The following is a 20,964-nucleotide window of genomic DNA, read 5'->3' on the forward strand; positions in this document are numbered from 1 at the left end:
GCAGTTCCTGGGGCCATCTTTAATAATGATGGCAGTTCCAATGGCAACACATTAGCTGCCTGATTACTGTAAAATATGGCTGTGGGTCTTGCAAACGGTTGAGGCACGGCCGCCTTAATCCTTCGAATCTCTTCCGGGGACCCCTGCTGAAAGAATAAAATTCCAGCCACTGTGTCTAGAGACCCTTCTCTGGACTATTTCAGTGACATATATTTTGTGACCAAAACTAAATCCATTACTCAAGGTTTGGTAAGGGCCATTCTAGAAAATGACTTCCTTTGATTTTTACTCAGGCAATATAAATGAACACTTTTATTTGTTTATTGTCGCACCACAATGGGCCCCATTTTACAATTGCGTCGTGCCCGTTTTCGGATGCGAAAATGTGGTCAAGTCGGGTATGAGGCCATTAACACGATCTGTGCCCGCGTCCGCGCAGATTGCCACTTTACCGAAACCCAGAAATGGCGGCGATCCGCTTCACGCCCAGAACGTGTGCAATGGCGATTTAAATGCATTTGCATGCACTTAAATTGAATTAAAGTCGGGCAGGCAGTTCTTTATCAGCATTTTCCCCTTTACCACCGCGTTTGCCAACGCCGTGATGGGCCTGCAAAATAAAAGTCTGAATCGGGTTCTCCAGCCTCTGAAGAGCGCATTCAGAGCTTCCAACAGCTCTCTGGCTCAGATCAGTGGTGGGGGGGGAGGAGGGAGGCGGGTCAGATCATTCTCTGGTTGGGGGGGGAGGAGAGGAGTGAGGCCAGATCGTTGTCTGGTTGGGGGGGAAGGAGGAGAAGGCAGGTCAGATGTTCCTCTGGGGAGGGGGGGGAATGAGTGAGGCCAGATCGTTGTCTGGAGAGGGGGAGAGGAGGGAGGCAGGTAAGATGTATCTCTGGTGGGGGGGAGGGACAGATGGATCTCTGGTGGGGGCGGAGGGGGAGGGCCGATCGTTGTCTGGTGGGGAGGGAGGAGGAGGCGGGTCAGATGTTCCTCTGGGGGTGGCGGGCGTTGAGTGAGGCCAGACCATTGTCTTGGGGGGGGTGGGGGGGGATGAATGAGGCCAGATCGTTGTCTGGAGGTGGGGGGGGGGGGTGAGGCCAGATCATTGGTGAGGCCAGATGTTGTCTGGTGGGGGGGGGGGGGGGGGGGGGGGAAGAGGGAGGTGGGTAAGATGTATCTCTGGTGGGGGGAGGCCCGATCGCTCACTGGTTGGGGGGGGGGGGCAGATGGATCTCTGGTTGGGGGGGGTGCAGGTGGATCTCTGGTGGGGGAGGTAGATGGATCTCTGGTGGGAGCGCGGTGGGGGGGAAGGGGGTCTGCTGCCACCTTGCGGGCGATCAGTGGGGGGGGGGGAGGGGGGCAGGGGTGGCGATCGGCCTGGGTAGCGGGGGGTGGGTGGATAGGATAAGAGGAACAGTGATGTGTGTGGGTTGTGGGGGGGTGGATAAGGGGGACAGTGATGTGTGTGGGTAGCGGGAGGGTGGATAAGGGGGTGATGTGTGTGGGTAGCGGGGGGTGGATAAGGGGGACAGTGATGTGTGTGGGTAGTGGGGGGGTGGATAAGGGGGTGATGTGTGTGGGTAGCGGGGAGTGGATAAGGGGGACAGTGATGTGTGTGGGTACTAGTGGGGGGGGTGGATAAGGGGGACAGCAATGTGTGTGGGTAGCGGGGGGGGTTGATAAGGGGGACAGTGATGTGTGTGGGTAGTGGGGGGGTGGATAACGGGGACAGTGATGTGTGTAGGTAGTGGGGGGGGTGGATAAGGGGGACAGTGATGTGTGTGGGTAGTGGGGGGGTGGATAACGGGGACAGTGATGTGTGTAGGTAGTGGGGGGGGTGGATAAGGGGGACAGTGATGTGTGTGGGTAGTTGGGGGGTGGGTAAGGGAGTCAGTGATGTGTGCGGGTAGTGGGGGGGGTGGATAAGGGGGACAGTGATGTGTGTGGGTAGTGGGGGGGTTGATAAGGGGGACAGTGATGTGTGTGGGTAGTGGGGGGGTTGATAAGGGGGACAGTGATGTGTGTGGGTAGTGGAGGGGTGGATAAGGGGGACAGTGATGTGTGTGGGTAGTGGGGGGGTGAAGAAGGGGGGCAGTGATGTGTGCAGGTAGTGGGGGGGGGGTGGATAAGGGGAACAGTGATGTGTGTGGGTAATGTGGGGGTGGATAAGGGGGACAGTGATGTGTGTGGGTAGTGGAGGGGGGGGGTGGATAAGGGGGACAGTGATGTGTGTGGGTAGTGGAGGGGGGGTGGATAAGGGGGACAGTGATGTGTGTGGGTAGTGGGGGGGGTGGATAAGGGGGACAGTGATGTGTGTGGGTAGTGGGGGGGGTGGATAAGGGGGACAGTGATGTGTGTGGGTAGTGGGGGGGGTGGATAAGGGGGACAGTGATGTGTGTGGGTAGTGGGGGGGGGGTGGATAAGGGGGACAGTGATGTGTGTGTGCACCATCGCTCCTGCTTTTCACTCCCGGGCCGCTTTCTTCGCTTTCTGCGGCCCGGGAGCGATCTGACACGGGCGCGCTTTTTCAAATATTTTTCTAACTGCACATGTGCAGTTCAGAGCTCCAATCGTTTTGGCCGCGCTAAGCCCCACCCACAGCGCGATTCAGACTCGCAATTTTTTTTTCAGGCTGACTGTGTATTTGGGCGCCTGAGAGCAGATTTCTAAGTTGGATCTGAATTACGCCCAGATTCAGCACTTCGAATGAAAATGGTAAAATCGGACCCAATGAGTCTCCACGTTAAGTGCTGAATCTACTCCACTCCTCAAATTGTTTTCGATTTCATTTTCAAACAATTCAAACTGATGACATGGCATCACTTTTCCCACACAGTGTTCAACACCTTATCCATGTCTGCCTGAGATTCATCCATGACCAATTTAATTTTGTGCACATTTTATCCAACTACTTTTTCAGGTTGTTTCCTCCAAGTCAACTGCTCCCTACCGTTCCTCTCAGTTTAGCTCAGTTGGCTGGATGGCTGGTTCGTGATGCAGAATGACACCGACTGTGCAGGTTCAATTCCCATCCCGGCTGAGGTTATTCATGGCCTTCTCAACCTTGCCCCTCGTCTGAAGTGTGGTGATCCTCAGGTTAAATCACCACCAGTCACAGCTTATGGCCATCTGGGACGCATGGTGGCACAAGGGTTAGCACTGCTGCCTCACAGTGCCAGGGACCCAGGTTGGGTCACTGTCTGTGCGGAGTTTGTACGTTCTCCCCGTGTCTGCGTGGGTTTCCTCCGGGTGCTCTGGTTTCCTCCCACAGTCCGAAAGACGTGCTGGTTAGGTGCATTGGCCTAGCTAAATTCTCCCTCAGTGTAGGCGCCGGAGTGTGATGACTAGGGGATTTTCACAGTAACTTCATTGCAGTGTTAATGTAAGCCTACTTGTGACTAATAAATAAACTAACTTTAATTTAACTTTAACCTATGACCAACTGGGACGATGACAGCTTTACTTTACTTTTACGTCACAGTTCAGACTTATTTCCTTGTTTAACGAGTTGATATTGAGCTTCTGTGAAGTTCAACAGTAAACTCACTTCCCCTAACCATGGCTGTTTTTGTGTGCCCTGATTCTTTTCTCAAAATTGGTTTCCAGACCCATGGACTTCTCTGGACATCAAGACTATGCTTCAGCACTGGATTACATTGGACTGCACCTTAATACTCAACTGTTGTCTCTGATCTGCTCCTAATATTTTAAAGGAACTTGCATCAGTTCACTTCTCCAACACTGCCAATCCCTGCTCAAACTATAATTGGATTACTAGTTCTACTAGTGTGACAACCCTCTGGACTTACTTGGGGAACCCTAATTGACCTTGCTGTGGGAATTGTGGAATATGAGTTTCCGTGGTAATAGGCAATTGCCTATCAAGGTGGAACTCGTCTACTGAGTCCTTGATAAGGCAGACCCCTGAGCGGGTGCAGTGATTATTGCCCTGGATGGGACTCATGTATACGCACCATAGGGTTGTGGTTTTACTTTTGATTTAAGAATAAATTTTTGTTACTTTCCAGTCGGCTTCCTGAGTTATTATAACAATCTTCTTGGCTTCAATTACAGACTGTTTCCGGCCAGAATTTTAATGATCTCGGTCAAAATATACTTTCCTGTCACTTCTGAATCTTATCTCAACTCCAACTTTGTCATTTTGCCCAGTAACCGATTCTACACATCTCCCTGATGCTCATTTTCTCAGTACCTCCCTCCGTCAGTCTATGCTACGACATTCTAACCTTCAAATAGCTTCTGAGCTTCACTTGCCTGCCAGGCTTGTCTTTGCATTTGGACAACAGTTTGTCAAGGCTCTATGCCATTTCCAGCCAACTTTATCCCACCTTGGGACACCTGACTTTAACACCAATCATCTTCCTACAGTTTCCAATCTATTCCCTCTTTATTACCAGATTCTGTGTGTCATGTTAATTGCTATGCGACCAGGTCTATGTAACTTGAGTTTTCCTTCCATCCATTTGGTTGTGCAGTTTGGCTGCTGCTCCAGACTCGAGCCCATCACTATTATATCCAATTTCTTTACTTCCCCCTTTTTTAGGGCAACCCAGATTTTCAAAAGTCAAAATCGGAATACCTTGAAAAACCTTGGGAAGGCAAGGCTTCATGATGATTGATATGTTGGCTTGCCAGGATTGTGGGGGAGAGGCAGTGGAAGGTAAGAGGGAATGTGATGACACCTCCAGCCAGAGTTAACAAAGACACTCAATGATTTGAGACAATATTTACAAACCACATACCTTTGTTTCAATGACACTTCTGCCCCATTATCTTTAAAAAAAACTGAACCGAGGCTTCATTCGTCACAAGATCTGAGAAATCCTCTATTCTAAGCTAACTTAATTAGCTGTGTGATGCATAATATGTATTTAAAAGCCTTGATTCTTCATTTGCTGCAATAATCCACTTTCAGAGGTTACAGTGGTGAAAAACAAATGATTTGTTTACAAGGATCTAAAAGAGCTGCAGCATGTTTACTGCGAGCTCTGATGTGCCTCTGCCTAAGGGAACTCTTCCCCTTAGGGTGATTCCCCACTCTGAGTCCCGACTGATCACCTAGACCAGGTGACCCTTACTCTGCTGTGCTGCCCTTAAAGAGACATTAGCACCCTGCGTTCTAATAAAGACATTTTCAGCTGGAAACTGGATTTTAAACTAGCAAGTTTACCTCAAGCATGGGAGATTTTGTTTACACCCAGATCCACAAACGTCTTGCCACTAATCAGCCATAAGCACATAAAGCCCATTTTCATTCAGTACAGATGCATCACCACTTCCTAGCCCCAGAATGCAACAGCATTTTAAAAAGAAACTGGAGCCTTTCAGATGAAAGTGGTGGAACAACGGTTTCCTTCAACACAAACCTTCAAATCCTTTCAGCAGCATTTAAAAAACACAAACTTAGATGAGCAATAAATTAAAAGGATCTCCTGTTGTCCCACTACAGCCACCATTATGCAGTTTGGTATCTGTGTAAATACTGGGCTGGATTCTCTGACCTCACTCACATCTGGGATTCTCCTGGAGAATTCCAGCCATTGAATCTGAATCAGGAGGGAGCATTCCCCAAACTTCTTACTCTCAGGCCTTCTTACACAGGCGCAAAAAGTGTCCAGGTTGTGTGCCGCAGCAAGGATCCTGTACAGAATAAGCAAAATGATAATGTCATGCCTTTCCAGGAATCAAGTGGAAGCTTCCGGAATAAAAACAGAAAATACTGGAAAAACTCACCCGGTTTGATAGCATCTGTGGAGAGACAAATTGAGTTAACATTTTGAGTCCGTGTGACTCTTCTTCAGAGATACTGGAATGCTGATATCCTAGCAGAGAGAAATAAGGCCAGCTTTAAGTTAGGCACAGGTGCAGCAGTTTTGGTTCTTTCTGATGCTGAACCACAGTTGGAGAGAAGTTCTCTTTTATCATCACGCAAGAAGCTACATGGGACAGGAGGTATAGAACTCAAGATCACAGGACAATTGAAAGCAACCCTTCAGTATAGAGAGAGAAATTATCAGTGATATTGAACAAGAGCTGTTCAACCCTCAGCTGGAAAGCCTGTTCTGACTTATATGTGATCTGCAGGGAACTGGAAAGCCAAATAGATCAGCTGAAAATCTTCAGAACTAAATTCCCATAGCTGTACACAGGACATTTAAAGACAGGATACCACATCACTCCATGCCCTGAAGTGAAGACAGTGGCTGGAATTTTACCTTGCAGGCTCACAGAACGGAATCTTCCATTGGCTTTGGGTGGGATTTTACGAGCCTCGCCCGAGCGTGGACACATGATGACGGGGCTACAAAAGTATCACGTGATAGGAGCCTGCGAGTTTTCCCCGGAGCAGGGACAGAGAACAAACATGGAACAGCTGCCCAGCTCGTGAATAAAATATTGTTTGTTCCAAGTCCTTGGTTGTCAGTGTTTGGAAACCCAGTACTTCCACAGCCCCAGTGCAAAGCCCAATGGACCTATCAGAATTTGCATTGATTACACAGCTGTACAAAGGCAGCTGAATGCACAGTTCATCCTGTGGATGAGAGTTTAGCAAAATTGGGACAGGGTTCAATTTTTCACGAAGCCCGATCAAATAATGGGATGGGATTCTCCCAAAAAAATTCGAAGTGCCGAATTTGTGTAAAACCAGAAGTAAATCCCGCTGGCTTTTTCTGTAGTTTCAAAATGAATCTCCCACACACTGTGCACTAACATGAATCAAACTGAAAAGTGGGGCCTATTACTGCTGGAGAGGCTGGCAGCATAGTGCTGAGAGGCCATTGCGCATGTGCCAACCTGTAGGAGTGGTAATCAGCGGGTGCACAGTAGCTCGCACTGCCGGCCACCCGATCACTGGCCAGCCCCGTGACCCTCCAACGCTGCCCACTAATTCTGCCATGGCCCGATTGCTGGTCTCCAGGACAGGTCTGGGCCAACCTCTACCCTCCCCCCGCCCCCTCCCCCAGCAGCCCTGATGTCTCGATTCCCCCCTTCCCCCACCAGCAGCCCTGACACTCCCCCCACCACACAGCCCTGATCCCCCCCCTTCAGCAGGCCAATCCCCCCCACCCAAATGTCCAGTCCCGATCGCTGGGCTGCCTCCCTCTGTCACCAAGCCCGAGTGCAGAATGGCAGAGAGACACCCTCACCCCCACCGATTGCCCCCCCCCTCCATTAGCTCCCTCCCCCTCAAGCCCTGACCCTTTGATTCTGCCCGATGCCTGGTGGGAAGTGCTGAGGTTATCCCTGGGCATTGCCACATTGCCCCTTGGGCAGTGCCAGGAGGGCAGGCTGGCATTTCCAAGCTGGAAATGCCCAGGGCGCACCCACCTTTACCCCCAAAGTCCTGGGAGGGTGTGCCTCCATGGTCCCCTTCACTCCAGCAGGGTCAGTCCACCAGCTCCCCCTAGTGGGGAGCTGCTGTAAACTCCATTGGAATGAGACACTCCAGGCCGGGGTGGAGGGGGAGAGGCTAACGGGCCTGGAGACTTCAGTCTCGAGCTGATGATGCCGGAAATCCGGTGGGCAGAGACTAAAGCATTGCAGCAGGCTGGGAGTATCGTCCCATGGTTTTTGCCAACTACCCCTTGCTGAAGAGTCTAAGTTGCTCACAACCTTCATTACATTGTTTGAAAGGTTTTGTTTCAACAGATTACCCTTCGGCATCACATCAGCACCAGAACTCTTCCAGAGGACCATGTCAAGCATCCTAGAAGGGCTGGATGGAGTCAAATGCCACACCGATGACATCCTGATCAACTGACCCACTTGGGCTTATTACATGAGAATGTGAGTTGTACTGCAACACCTACAGTCAACAGGACTTAGACTCAACAGCAATTGCAAATTCTTGCAGGCAACTGGGAAGTTCCTTGGGCAATTTGTGGATGCACCTGGTATCAGAGTGGCACAACAGAGGACAAAAGCAATCAAAGACTTTCCTCACGACATGACTGAGCTCCAGGGATTCATGCGTATGGTAAATCAATTTGGAACATACTTGCTCAACCCAACTGTTGTTAATGATCCAACAAATCAGCTGTTCCACCAAAACAATACATGGGCTGGGAGGAAGCACAAGATCAAAGAGTTGCTGAATCGTTAGATATTTTAGCTCACGATGATCCAGAGCTACCCCCAACCTTGCTGCAGATGCATCTTTTACAGGATTGGGAGCTGTGATTGGGAGATACAAATGGATGGAAAACACAGAATAGTTTTCGACGCAACCAGGGACGAGACTAAAGAGAGATATGCAGTGATTGAAAAAGAAGCATGAACTGCCACATGGGCTTCTGAAAAGTTTTCAAATTATGTTTTTGATGAAGATAGAGTACAAACCCTTAGTGACACCCTTAAATTCTAAGGAGTCAACAAAAATGCCACCACAAATGCAATTCAGACTGAGGGTGATGAAGTTTGACGCAAAGACAGTGAATGTTGGAGGAAAACAGTAACTTCAGCCGATAATTTGTCCCATATCCCTGTGGAAAAGCCGGAACAAGGTGATGTAGCCCTTTTTGAAGAGGTAGAAACCTTTGCACCAGCAGCAACCACAACTCTACCAGCAACAACTCAGCAACTGAATGAAATCAAAGATGCACAGAAATCTGATGAAGAATGTAGTGAGAACAGAGAGTACTCCATCAAAGAATGGCCAGTACACATGCCACACATTCCCATCCGCAGACAGGACTATGATTGGAGAGGGCACCTCAGTGCACTCGATTATTTACTCGTCTATGACAAGAGAATGGTCATTCCAAGAGTTTTGAGGCTTGATACAATCCAACGATTACACCAAGGACATTTGGGCATCACAAAATGTCGAGACATACAAAGATATTGTTCGGAATTTTGCCATTTTTTTGACAAAGTATGATCTCAGGCAGGTAAAGTGGATGTTAGCTGGCTGGCTTTTCCTGCTGTATTTTTAGATACTCTGGCAAAAATCAAAATGAAAGGGACGGGTCGCACAACATCTGATTGAGCCCCACCCACCAGCAACTTAGGTTTGTAAACAATCAGAGCGCCCTATTTAAAGGGCATCCCAATCTCAATACATAAAAAGTGAAGCACCCACCCCACTCCCAATGCAATCTCCCACCTATCTCCACAGAGCTTACCCCCCCGCTCCCCCATGAAACTCCTCCCCACCAAGCAACTCCCTGTGGCACTTCCCTCACAGAACTCTGCCCCCATCACCATGGAACCCCCACTCGCAACACCCACTCTCGCAACATGCTCCCCCCACCACTGCCTCCTGGCACCGCCCCAGTGCACGGGAAGTGGCAGCGGCCAGTGCCAGGGTAGTGCCAGGGGGCAGTGCCAGGAGGAAGTACCCAGGCATTGACAGAGTCCTACCTGGGGGCAAAAGCTTGAAAGCATTCAAGACAAAAGAATTACTGAAGGGAGATTTGGAAAATTTGGTGGTGGATCCTTGCTGAAAACAGGTGAGGGAAAGAAGATTCCAAAGTGCCTATTTTTAAAGGTGAAGTTTGGCAACATTCATGTGGAAGTTAGAGTCCAGTGAGATAAGTTGGCTCACGGTGTAAGAATCATCTGGGGGGAATTTGAGGAAAAATCCACCAGTGACCGATTGAATGGCATCTGCTATTGAACTTCAGAGTGGGGTGTTGCCTGACCACAGTTAGCCTGTTGGGTTACAGGGAATGTGTGTTCACTGAGAACATTATAGCATAAGAAAAATCATTTAAGCTCTGTTGTTCATGAAATTTGAGTACATTTGTGAAGATATTTTATTATAGTCAAATTTTCATGTTTAATAAATGTTTTGTTTCTCGTTGTTAAAAGCTAATTGGCAATCTTATGATTCTGTTCTTCCACGTTTTCCAAAACAAACCGTAAAGGTTATGATCTTTTGAGCCAGATTTCCATTCTGGGATCTTCCCCTCCAGTTATAACATCAAGTGGGGTTTGCAAAACTAGCTTTGACAGCAAGTTATGTTGGCAGGAAAATATCATAGCAGATTTTTGGTTTTGAAATCTGGAAGGTGCAATCCACACAACAGCATTGAAATAACTATACAGCTGTATCCTTTCTATATTCTTAAAGACAATCATGTAGCCAGGTCTAGCTTGTGATTGCATGTACTTTGCATACACAATTTATACATATTGATATTTCAAAAGGTTTAGTTACAAGACCTGTCTTCATGTGCACAGTATTAATGCCACAGACACAGATTTATGAACAGTTTGTGAAAGAGGATATGGGAAATGGAAACTAATCAATTGTTTTAACAAAAGCATTATCTGTTTGAAGTAAAACTGATTAACTCTTTTGTTAAAAAAGCAGACGGTGAAATTACATCTTAATGCAAATGCTCGTTCAGTTCAATTCCGAACAAAGATTCCCATTTGATGCAGATTGACTGGGGGGTGTGGTGTTCTTTGCTTGTGAAAAGATTCTGCCCGTGTCAATATTTTAGTTGCTTTGCAATCTGATAAACATTCTAAAGGGACATATGGAGAAAATGCTGTTAAAATGGTCATTTGTTTTTGAAGGGGTATGTTTTCCTTTGCAGATAAATCGTCATAAATACCATTTCATCTTTAAACAGAAGGGGACAAATAAAGCTTGGCAATTAGGTAGATTGGAAGGTGGATTTGCCATGCTAAATTGCCCCTTCGTGTCCAAGGATGTGTAGGTTAGGTGGATTAGTCATGCTAAATGCAAGGGGTTGTGGAGATAGGCAGAGGGGACGGCCTGCTCTTTCAGTGAGTTGGTGCAGACCAGATGGTCTCCTTCTGCACTGTCAGGATTTTATGGATTTGATGGAAGAAACACTAGTTTGGACAAAATAATGGTAACCTTGCTCTTTCAATTGAAAAATATCTGTTCCTATTGTTGTCACATGCTTCTAAATCTACCTTTTGACGCTTTATCCCAGTGAATACACAAAAATTCTTATCGGTTAGTAAAACCAATGTTGTGATTTGTCTGGCCTGCCAAATGCTTAATCTACAGATAAAACAGGAACTCCATCTGATAGATACCACAGTAACTATTTGCATTCCTATTGTGTAAAGCTCTTTATTATAGAGCCCACTATCCATCTATATCTATAAACAAGAAGGTCACATTGAAGCCCGTTGACACATTTAACGCTTCTGGACTGCAATAAAACTTTTACATTTGATCAATTTGAATTCTCATTGGAGTCCAGAATAAACTGAGATATTATTTAAATGTTCTTTGGGGGGGTGGGTGAGGATCATTTTAATCCTCCCCACTTGCCAGAAACCAGGCAGTGGACAGTTAAAGTACCACAGGTAACTTACCTGCCTATTTTACATCTGCTTTACGCTGATCCTTATTTTAACCTGCTCTTCTCAATAGCTGGCATAGGCACTGGCCTGAAGATGAAGAATATGCACATGGGGGGTCTGAGGGCAGAAATATTAAACTGAATTATATGAGGCTGCTGAAGGAAACACCTGTTATCTCACAGCAATTTAACAGCCGTTAATAGATGGGCGGCGAGGCTACCGCCCTTTTAGATTAGCAAGTCCTACCTTGGAGAGCTACCAGCCAATTAGAAGCCTTTAGCTCTCTAGCACTTTGGAACTGAGATGTGTGGCATTTTGGATCAGGATTTGGGTCAGTCTGCAGAGGCACAATGAGGAAAGTTGCTGTCTAAGGCCTTTCAGCCACAGTGAACCGAGGGGAGAGGAATTGTACAGAACCTTCTCGGGCTGAATGACTCACTGGGTGTATACAGTGAATATTACATGTACCTCAGTTGTATTGAAGCACCTCGGAGTGCATCTTGATCTATGTGGACAACTTTTAAATACCTGTGCACCATTTGTAATGACCATTTTGAAACGTCTGCCTTTTTTTTGACTGTATTGAAGAACCTCAGAGTCGAATTTGATATATGTAAAGAACCTGAATGTTATTGCACTGTGTGTGATGGTCATTTTAGAATGTTTGCAATGTTGTTTCTGATATTCTATGAATAAAGCATATTTTTGAAAAGGACGATGTCAGCCTTTTGGCTAAGATCAAATGTCAGATCAAGCCCAAGATGGGGTGTAATACTTATCTTGTCAGCTTGGATCTTGTTTGCCTCTCTTGTGGGTGAATTGTATTCAATTTGAATTTGTTTTTAGGAGCAAGCAAGGAATGGATTCGGATGTGCCCAGTCCACTCTGAGCATTGGCTTTTTAACTTTAAGAATGGAGTAAGAATTAAAATTTTTTTAAAACTGTGTTTACAGGAACACAATGTACAAATAAAGTATCCAACATCGTCCTCATCCCAATGGTCCCTTTTGAGTGAGGCTGCAACTAACTTAAATTCATTTATGGGAATTTTTGGGAATCACTGCTCTTATTGCCCATTCCTAATTGCCCTTGAGAAGATGATGGTGAGTTTGATATGCAATCACTGAATGTCACTCTGCGCTGAGGTTATACCAGTGTTGTGAAGGATGGATCTGGCCACACTGCGCCAAGTAGCTGGACCGTGCTGTACCACCTGTCCCTCATGGAAAAATGTATGCAGAGAAACACCTTTGACCACGTGTCCTTCAGTCCTTCCATGTGTGCATGTAATGTCCTAGAGGCCCTGCTGGAAAAGAAGATGGATGCTTCCCTGAGCAGACTGTCAAAGTCATTTGGCCAAATATCTCATTGCCAGAATTTTCAAACAAGTGCCAAGGTGTAGTTTGGACGAATGTCTCCTGCCCATAGCTGTGTATTTTGAGCGCACAACTGAGGAATAACATGCAAATGAGGCCAATGAGTTAAAATAGCTGCAAATGTCAGGTGTATCTGGCACTTGCCTTGTTACCACAACCGCAGCTGACACAAGACCAAATCTCACCTCCAATTAAAGTCTCGCCATTTTTTATGTTGCATATTATAACATTTAGTTCTTTTTTATTCATTCATGGGACATGGGCATCACTGGCTGGCCAGCATTTATTGCCCATCCCTAGTTGCCCTTGGAGGGCAGTTGAAAGTCAACCACATTGCTGTGACTCTGGAGTCACATGTAGGCCAGACCAGGTAAGGACGGCAGATTTCCTTACATAGAGGACATTAGTGAACCAGATGGGTTTTTCCAACAATCGAGAATGGTTTCATGGTCATCAGTAGATTCTTAATTCCAGATTTTTTAATTAAATTAAAATTCCACCAGTTGCCCTGGTGGAATTTGAACTCAGGTCCCCCGAACATTAGCTGAGTTTCTGGATTAATAGTCTGACAATAATACCACCAGGCCATCGTCTCCCCAATTTTTACTATTCCTCTCATGAGAGGGGATGATCTTATTTTTCTGTTGAGTAATTTATTGTGTGATTCAGGTGTATAGACTGGAATTACTTCTCTATTTCTTTTCACCCTATTTACATCTCTGCTTCTGTTAACGGCCTGAACATTATACAGCTGAATAACTTTTAAGATTCGATATCTCCCTTTGGCTCATTGGTGCCATAAATATATCTTAAAATTGGCGATGCAGGAAGGACCTACACTGACTGTGTGTATTTCTGGCAGTTTGCAGTGAGATGAGATAATGAGATTTATTGATACTTCTGCACATATGCAGAGTAGGAAAATCTGAAAGAACTGAAGCTCCTGCACCAGCTTCAGTGACAAGTTATTAAGATCTACACTTATTACACTGCACGAGCCTATTCAACTTTAATCTGAGCTAATGGGATTTCCAATACAGTGGACAAAGTCACCTGGGGAGATACAAAGGGTGATTTAGCTAAGGGCGCAAGTGTTGAATCTCAGATTTTGAATAGACCAGACCAGTGTGGGTGGAATCAGCTAAGAAATTGGCCAAGTCCGATACTAAACAGAGAAAGTGCCGGTGAGCCTGTGACGGCAATGGCAGCATTTTGCATCATATTGTGTGGCACTTACGCTAAAGCTTTGGCAGGCATGGGTTCAGCACCATATCGTTGGCAGGCGGCCTCTGATTCACCCTTCCCACCATCATCTTAGCCCTTCAATGATCCGGGTGCCATATTTAAAGGCTATCTCTGCACACTGCTAGCACACTACAAGTCAGAGGAAGTCGCCAGAAAGTCATGGCTGCCTGACCCAGGAGACATTCACTGCCCAGATTTACAGATGCCCCTCTCGAGTGCCCGCTGGATGCAGTGGAGGCCCACCGTCATGTACTGTATCGATGCTCTGGGAGAAGACTTGCAACCAAGATCACCAATCCAACGGTTGCAGCAGTGGTCAGTGCTAACACCCTGCAGAGACTGACAGGCATCCAGTGCAAGAGGATGAATGATTTCTTCCATTCTGCCAGGGTCAAACACTCTTCTTATCACTCATAACTCACAAACTCAGAGAGCCATCACACATCTACAGGGATCTCACTCAGTGCCAACTCTGGGTACACCATCACTAATCCTCCCACACATATCTTCATTTCCCCAATCAGATGTGTCCTCATTACCTCCCTGGTCCCAGTCACCATCCACATATGCCAGGCATCCTTATCATTTACCCTGGCATGTGTCCTGCCGGCACATAACAAGATGGAGAGATCCCAGATGGCAGTTCCTCACCTGGTTGCAGCACCAGGTCATGCAGGACGTAGCAGGTGAAGACAATGCTTGAAATCCTCTGTGGATTGTATTGCAGGGCTGCACCAGACAGGTCCAGGCTCCAGAACCTCATTTTCAGCATCCCTATGGTTTGCTCAAAATGCGAGTTGCAGCATGAGCCACATTGTAACTTGTCCCTTCTGCATTCTGTGGCCTCTGCATAGACATCATCAGCCATATCCTCAGTGGGAAGCCTTTATATTGAGAAGCCAACCCTGCAGCCTCTGTGGACCCTGAAAGATGTCAGCGGGCCGGGAGAGTGGCTCAAAATTTAGGAGTCATGCACGTTCCCTGGGTTAGTGAATGGAAAATCCTGTCCTTCTGTTTTATTTTTGAAATGGACAGGTAAACTTGGTAGTAAGCCATTCATGGAATAAATTTACTGAAACAGCACAGAAAAGGGATATCTGAATCGTCATGTTTGTACTGGTATTTTGAAAAGGTTGTCCAATTTGTCCCATTGACCTGCTCTTTCCCCAAACATCTGTAATTTTCTTTCTCTTCAAATGCTTCCTCTTTGAAAGATACTATGGAATCTGTTCCCACCACCTCTTGGTGACACAGTGGTTGGCACTGCTGCCTCACAGCGTCAGAGACCCAGGTTCGATTCCCGGTTTGGGTCATTGTCTGTGTGGAGTCTGCACATTCTCCCCGTGTCTGTGTGGGTTTTGTTTGGGTGCTCCAGTTTCCTCCCGCAGTCTGGAAGGTGTGTTGGCTAGGTGCATTGGCCATGCTAAATTCTTCCTTAGTGTACCCAAACAGGTGCCAGAGGGTGACGATTAAGGGATGTGCATAGTAACTTCATTGCAGTGTTAATGTGAGCCTACTTGTGACACTAATACTTAAACTCTTCAGGTGTAAAATGAAACTTATGATTCTGGTTCTTTTACCAATCATCTTAAATGACCAATCCTTACGCTGCTGCAAACTGCGTACCCTTACTGACTGGATCAAAACAATTCATAATTTTCATCACCGCTATCAAATCTCCCCTTAACCTTTTCCAGCACCTTTCGGTCCAATCAGAAAACAAACTCGAGGGAAGTCTTGAGGCTATCCAGTCTCTCCTCATAACTACCATATCTCATTCTTATCCCTGGTCCTATTCTAGTAAATCCTCTCTGAGGGCCCAGAAACTTTCCGACTGGCTGGGATGTAGAATTGAACACAATACTCAGGCCGGGGCCACAGCAGTGTTTTAGAGATGTTTAGCATAACCTCTCTGCCTTTGAAGATGAACTTATTGAGGTTTGAGATTTTAAACATTATTACATTTTCTTTTATGCCCAGTAAAGGCATGTTACATTTTTAACTTTTACAAATTTTATTCATTTGGAATTTTTTGGAATTAACCTTTTCTTTTAAAATGGAGAATGTGCTGCAACAGAGATGGCTGCTGTAGGTCAACTGACCTGGTCACTATATTTAAGAACTAACACACAGCTTGGCTGTACCTAAAAGACAGACAAATAACTATTCCAACCTACAAGGTATTAATTACACATATCCTGGAAGACGATCTAAAAAAAAGTACTTGTCCTGGACTGTTGAGATGGATGTCTTAAGACTTTTATGTAGGATGTGGCTCATCAATCTAAGAACACCACCATATTTGGTAAAGAAACCACAATTGTGAGGAATCACAGAGTGGAGCAACCATGTTTGTCCCTTTCAATCTTTCAAGTGCTCCTTGCAGACAGGGAGAAACAGAAAAAAGGTAGTAACAACAATGCCTTAAAGATCTGAAGGCTGTGACATCATAACATCTCCAAACTGTGATGTATTTATATATAGTATGTTGGGGTTTGGGTTGCAGACTGTCCCTTTAAGAGTATGGATCAGGTGACCCTGGGCTATTAGCTCCACCCAGTGTGGGAGCCTGTTAGGTAGTCTTACACTTGATTGTGAATGAGTGCACACCTTAATAAAGAGCTCCAGGTATTGAAGCTTACCTCATGGTTCTTTATGCCCTTGAGTCCACAGGGGCATATATGAAACAAACCTGTTCCATTTTTGAGTCTATCAGAGTAGAAAACTGACCTCCTGAAAAAGCGACTATAAGAAACTGAAGTTGTGACCTATAGACTATCCGACACTTGGCAGAAATCCTGTAAACAGCTTTGGTTGCTGAACTCACCTCTATGCACTTCACGTGTGAAGAAAACCTACCATCAGGCCTGCAACGTTGTTCTTCAGAATCATATTAGGCAAGTGATACATGAACATTTCTTTTCCTTTCCTCTATAAGCTGTAATTGTGCACCATTCTCTTCAACTCTTGACTGTGTTTGCGTATGTGATTGTGCGTGGATGCTGTAGCATTCAATTTCTGGACTGGGGGCTTAAATAAACAATGAACTTTATTTAAACCTACAAATAGCCTGCTGCTGGTTATTCAAATTGTCTGTACTCCTCTGGAGCTTTAATTTTCCTCTTTTTAAAAAAAAAACTTGCTGTTTATGGACAGTTGGGAAAGGGACAAGGATTTCAGTAGTTCCCTCTCACTCTGTCCATGCCATCCTAATCTATCTAGTTTAAGGGGTTAAGATTCATCTGTCAGAGCTTTTGTACAATGTGGGACTGTGATCTTGTGTAGGCTAGAGGATATGAAGACAACAGATCTCACTCTTGAAGGTCTTTCAAACAATCTGACTGCTTTCATGGTTATTTGTACTCGGTGCCAATCCATAGATTACTACATTCATTGAATTCAGTTTCATAATCCAGCTATGGTAGGATTTGAAGTCAGGGCCTCTGGGTTACTATTACCATAACTACTAGACTATTGTACTTCCTTATCAAATGCAAGAATGCCTTGGGTGTGAAAACATAGATTGGCTTATATTTTTTAGAAGTAAGAAACATTTAGCTCCTTTCACTTCCAAAGGAAAAAGCATTGGAATTCAGGGAGACATCTTGTTTAAGGCACCCTCACTTTAGCCATAAGAAGTGTTGAATTCTGTGTTACCTACTATTTACAGTTCAAGTAAATTATTATAAGGCTACCTAAAGTAAGACTTCTGACATGCCCTTCATTACAATGTTCCCTGACCCAAGACTATAACATTGTTCATGATTTAATTATGGAAGCTAACACGCACAACCTGCATTTATACAGCACATTTAATGTAAAAACACTGAAGTTGCTAATAATGGAAATAAGGAATTGAGCACAAAGCTTTGGAGAGGGAAATTTGGAAGGATGCCTGAAACCCTGATATGGAAAAAAAGTGGTTTTGAATCGACTTATTTAAAAATGTGTTAAGGAAAATGGAAGGACACAAAGGCTTAGGTCAGGAATTAGAGAATGAGCTGAGATGTTGAAAGTCGCAATTGTTATGGTGCAGAGAAGCTCTTTTTGGCTCATCATGTTTGCACCAGCTCTCCAAATGAACATTAAGGACATGATTTTGCCTGCTGTTCATGCCACACTCCCGCTGCAGTGAAGTCAGAGACTTTGGTGGCCAACCAAATCTCCGTTCACTTTGGCGGGATGGAAAAATCCCACTGGCGTGAACGGGGGTAAGATTCCGGCCTATGACTTGGTGCCATTCCCATGCCTTATCCTCGGAGCCCAATGTTTCTATTTAAATAATCATCTAATGCCGTCTTGAATGCCTCAATTGAACCCATCACCACCACACGTCCAGGCAGTGCATTCCAGACCCAAACCACTCCCGTGTGACTTTTTTTTTCTCCCATCTCATTTGCTCTACCACCAATGATTTGGTGAAACAAAGGAAAAAGCATGAAAGGGCAGCATCAGAGGACCAAAGGGTATAAGAGAGGATATAATATCCTAGGAAATTGTAGGGATAGGGTGAATCATCTATGGAATGATTTCAATAAGAAAGTTTTAAAGTTGTGCGGGGGAGTGCAGTGACGAGGAGCCGACATTGCTTATCCATCACCCTTATTTCCATTCATCAATGTGGGCATTTGAGTTTGGGAGAAGTTTATGGATAGTGAAGAATGGGATGCTGCCAGAGAACATTGAAATAGCTAAGATGAGGCAACAACACCAGGGATGAATATTTGAGTGTTGTCTGGGATTTCAATGTCTTTTGGTTTGATTTATTATTGTCATATATAATAGCATACGGTGAAAAGTATTGTTTCTTGCATGCTATACAGACAAAGCATACCATTCACAGAAGGAAAAGAGAGTGCAGAATGTAGTGTTATAGTCATTGCATATGTGGGGTTTTGGTGAAGCACAGGATGTGGGGTTTGAGGTTCAGCTATGGAACACATTTGGATGTCATGGTTTTGCATGGCCTTGGTTCAGACTGAGCTTGTGGTTGGGATAGGAAATAATTCAATGATAAGGACATAAACTTTGTGTCAGGGGTCAAAATCAAAAGCCTTTTTTTCCCCATCCAATGCTCAGTTGAAAGAAGTTAAGACTCTATCCATGACTTGTTGTGTGCAATCTTGCTTTGGTTCCCAAGGATAATATAATGCAATCTTTCAATGAGCAATGTCAAGTTTTGCCCCTGTGGGGAGGTCTGCAGCCTAGATCGGTTTTGCAGTTCTTTGATCTTGCACTATCTGCTTTCCTGGGGTGATATTGCACCTGCACGGTGATAGATGAAAAGATGAGAGTTTTCACATGCTTGTCAGTACAGGAATTGCGTTCCAAAGCGGTGAAGTTGACTGGGTTGAAGCCCAGATTAATGCATATGATTGAGCTTTGTATTTTCATTTGATTATCATCTCGGGGATTCTGTCTTGAGTTTTTGGAACAAAAATCATGTCTGTTTAGCATTTCACACATCAAGCTAATCTAATGTTTTGTTTACTCCATAATAGATCACAATCCTTCGTGGAATGTTGAAAATATGATTTGCAATGATTTCATAAAGTCCAATGACTATTTGCAAAACCTGATTTTAATCTTTTCATTAATTTTCCCTTGCTTCGTACCTCTGTGATTTTACCCTTCATTGGGATGTTTTCAGCTGGAGCCTTGAGTGCATTTCCACACAAATTCCAAGTTTTGAGGAGCTCCATAGCTCTTCCAGTGAAATTTTATTGTTCTCAAGGTTTATGTTTGTTTATTAGTGTCACAAGCTGATTTACGTTATCACTGCAATGAAGTTACTGTGAAAATCCCCTAGTCGCCACACTCCGGCACCTGTTCGGGTACACTGAGGGAGAATTTAGCATGGCCAATGCACCTAACCAGCCTACCTTCCAGACTGTGGGAGGAAACCCAAGCCGACACAGGGAGAACATGCAGTCTCCACACAGACAGTGACCAAAGCCAGGAATCGAACCTGGGTCCCTGGTGCCGTGAGGTAGCAGTGCTAACCACTGTGCCACCATGCCACCACCATGGAATGACCTGTTATAAGAAGCACGTCATATTGGTCTCTGCCTGAAAGCTGACTAAACTCATAGCAGTGGAAATCTACTGCTAATCCAATCACTTCCGAATGGGGCTCCAGTACTCCAATGCTAAATCTGCAGTTAACAGCAAACAAGACTATCTGAATTGAAGTCCAATACTCTATTGTACTAGCTACTGTGTCTGTTGGATAGCGATTGGATGTTTCACCAACAGAACTATTGGGCAGAAGACCATTTGGAATAAAGCTTCTCAAACTCAAGCAGGTCCTTCACTGTGGAAGTTGTTGAAAGTGAACCATTCTAAGTTCATAACAATAAAATATTTTTTAAAAAAGATTGTTCCCAAAAGCACAGCCTTGACAAGAAATGGAAACTGTTATCTCACAAAATTCTATGAAAAGTCAGACATTCATTAATTTATATCCACTGGGTTTTCATGTCGAATTGTGGAAAAGAAACATAATGAAATTCTTCCAAAAATGATATTCATTTATCTAAATTGAGCCAGTTTTCATATGTAGATTAATTGCCCAATTTGAATTTAACTTGGAAAAGTACAAGCAATTATTTCAAATGGATTGTGTGATAAAATTGTCTAAATAACACACATCTATGGATTGCTCTAGTACAGCTTTGATCAGGACAATTTCTGTCTTTTTTTCGATAGCTATTTTAGATTGTCTGACAGAAAATACGTGAGTTGGCAAGACAATTTCAATTACTGACCAAACCTGCAAGTCTGCAGGTTTACTTGGGCACTCCTATTCAATATAATACTGCCTGAGACATTGCAAGTGTTAATTCCTGAGCAGCTCTGAATGATAAATCACTTGCTCCATAGATATCACACTTTCCAATCTCCGTTTTCCGCAATATACAACTCCCTCATCATCAACTTCACTGTTATAACCGTATCTCTGTTATAAACTGCACTTCATTACAAAGCACTTATTTATAATCAGCCAATTTTGAGCAGCTTTGCTCGAAGC

The sequence above is a fragment of the Mustelus asterias genome, chromosome 21 (assembly GCF_964213995.1).
Source record: "Mustelus asterias chromosome 21, sMusAst1.hap1.1, whole genome shotgun sequence".
Lineage (NCBI taxonomy): Eukaryota > Metazoa > Chordata > Chondrichthyes > Carcharhiniformes > Triakidae > Mustelus > Mustelus asterias.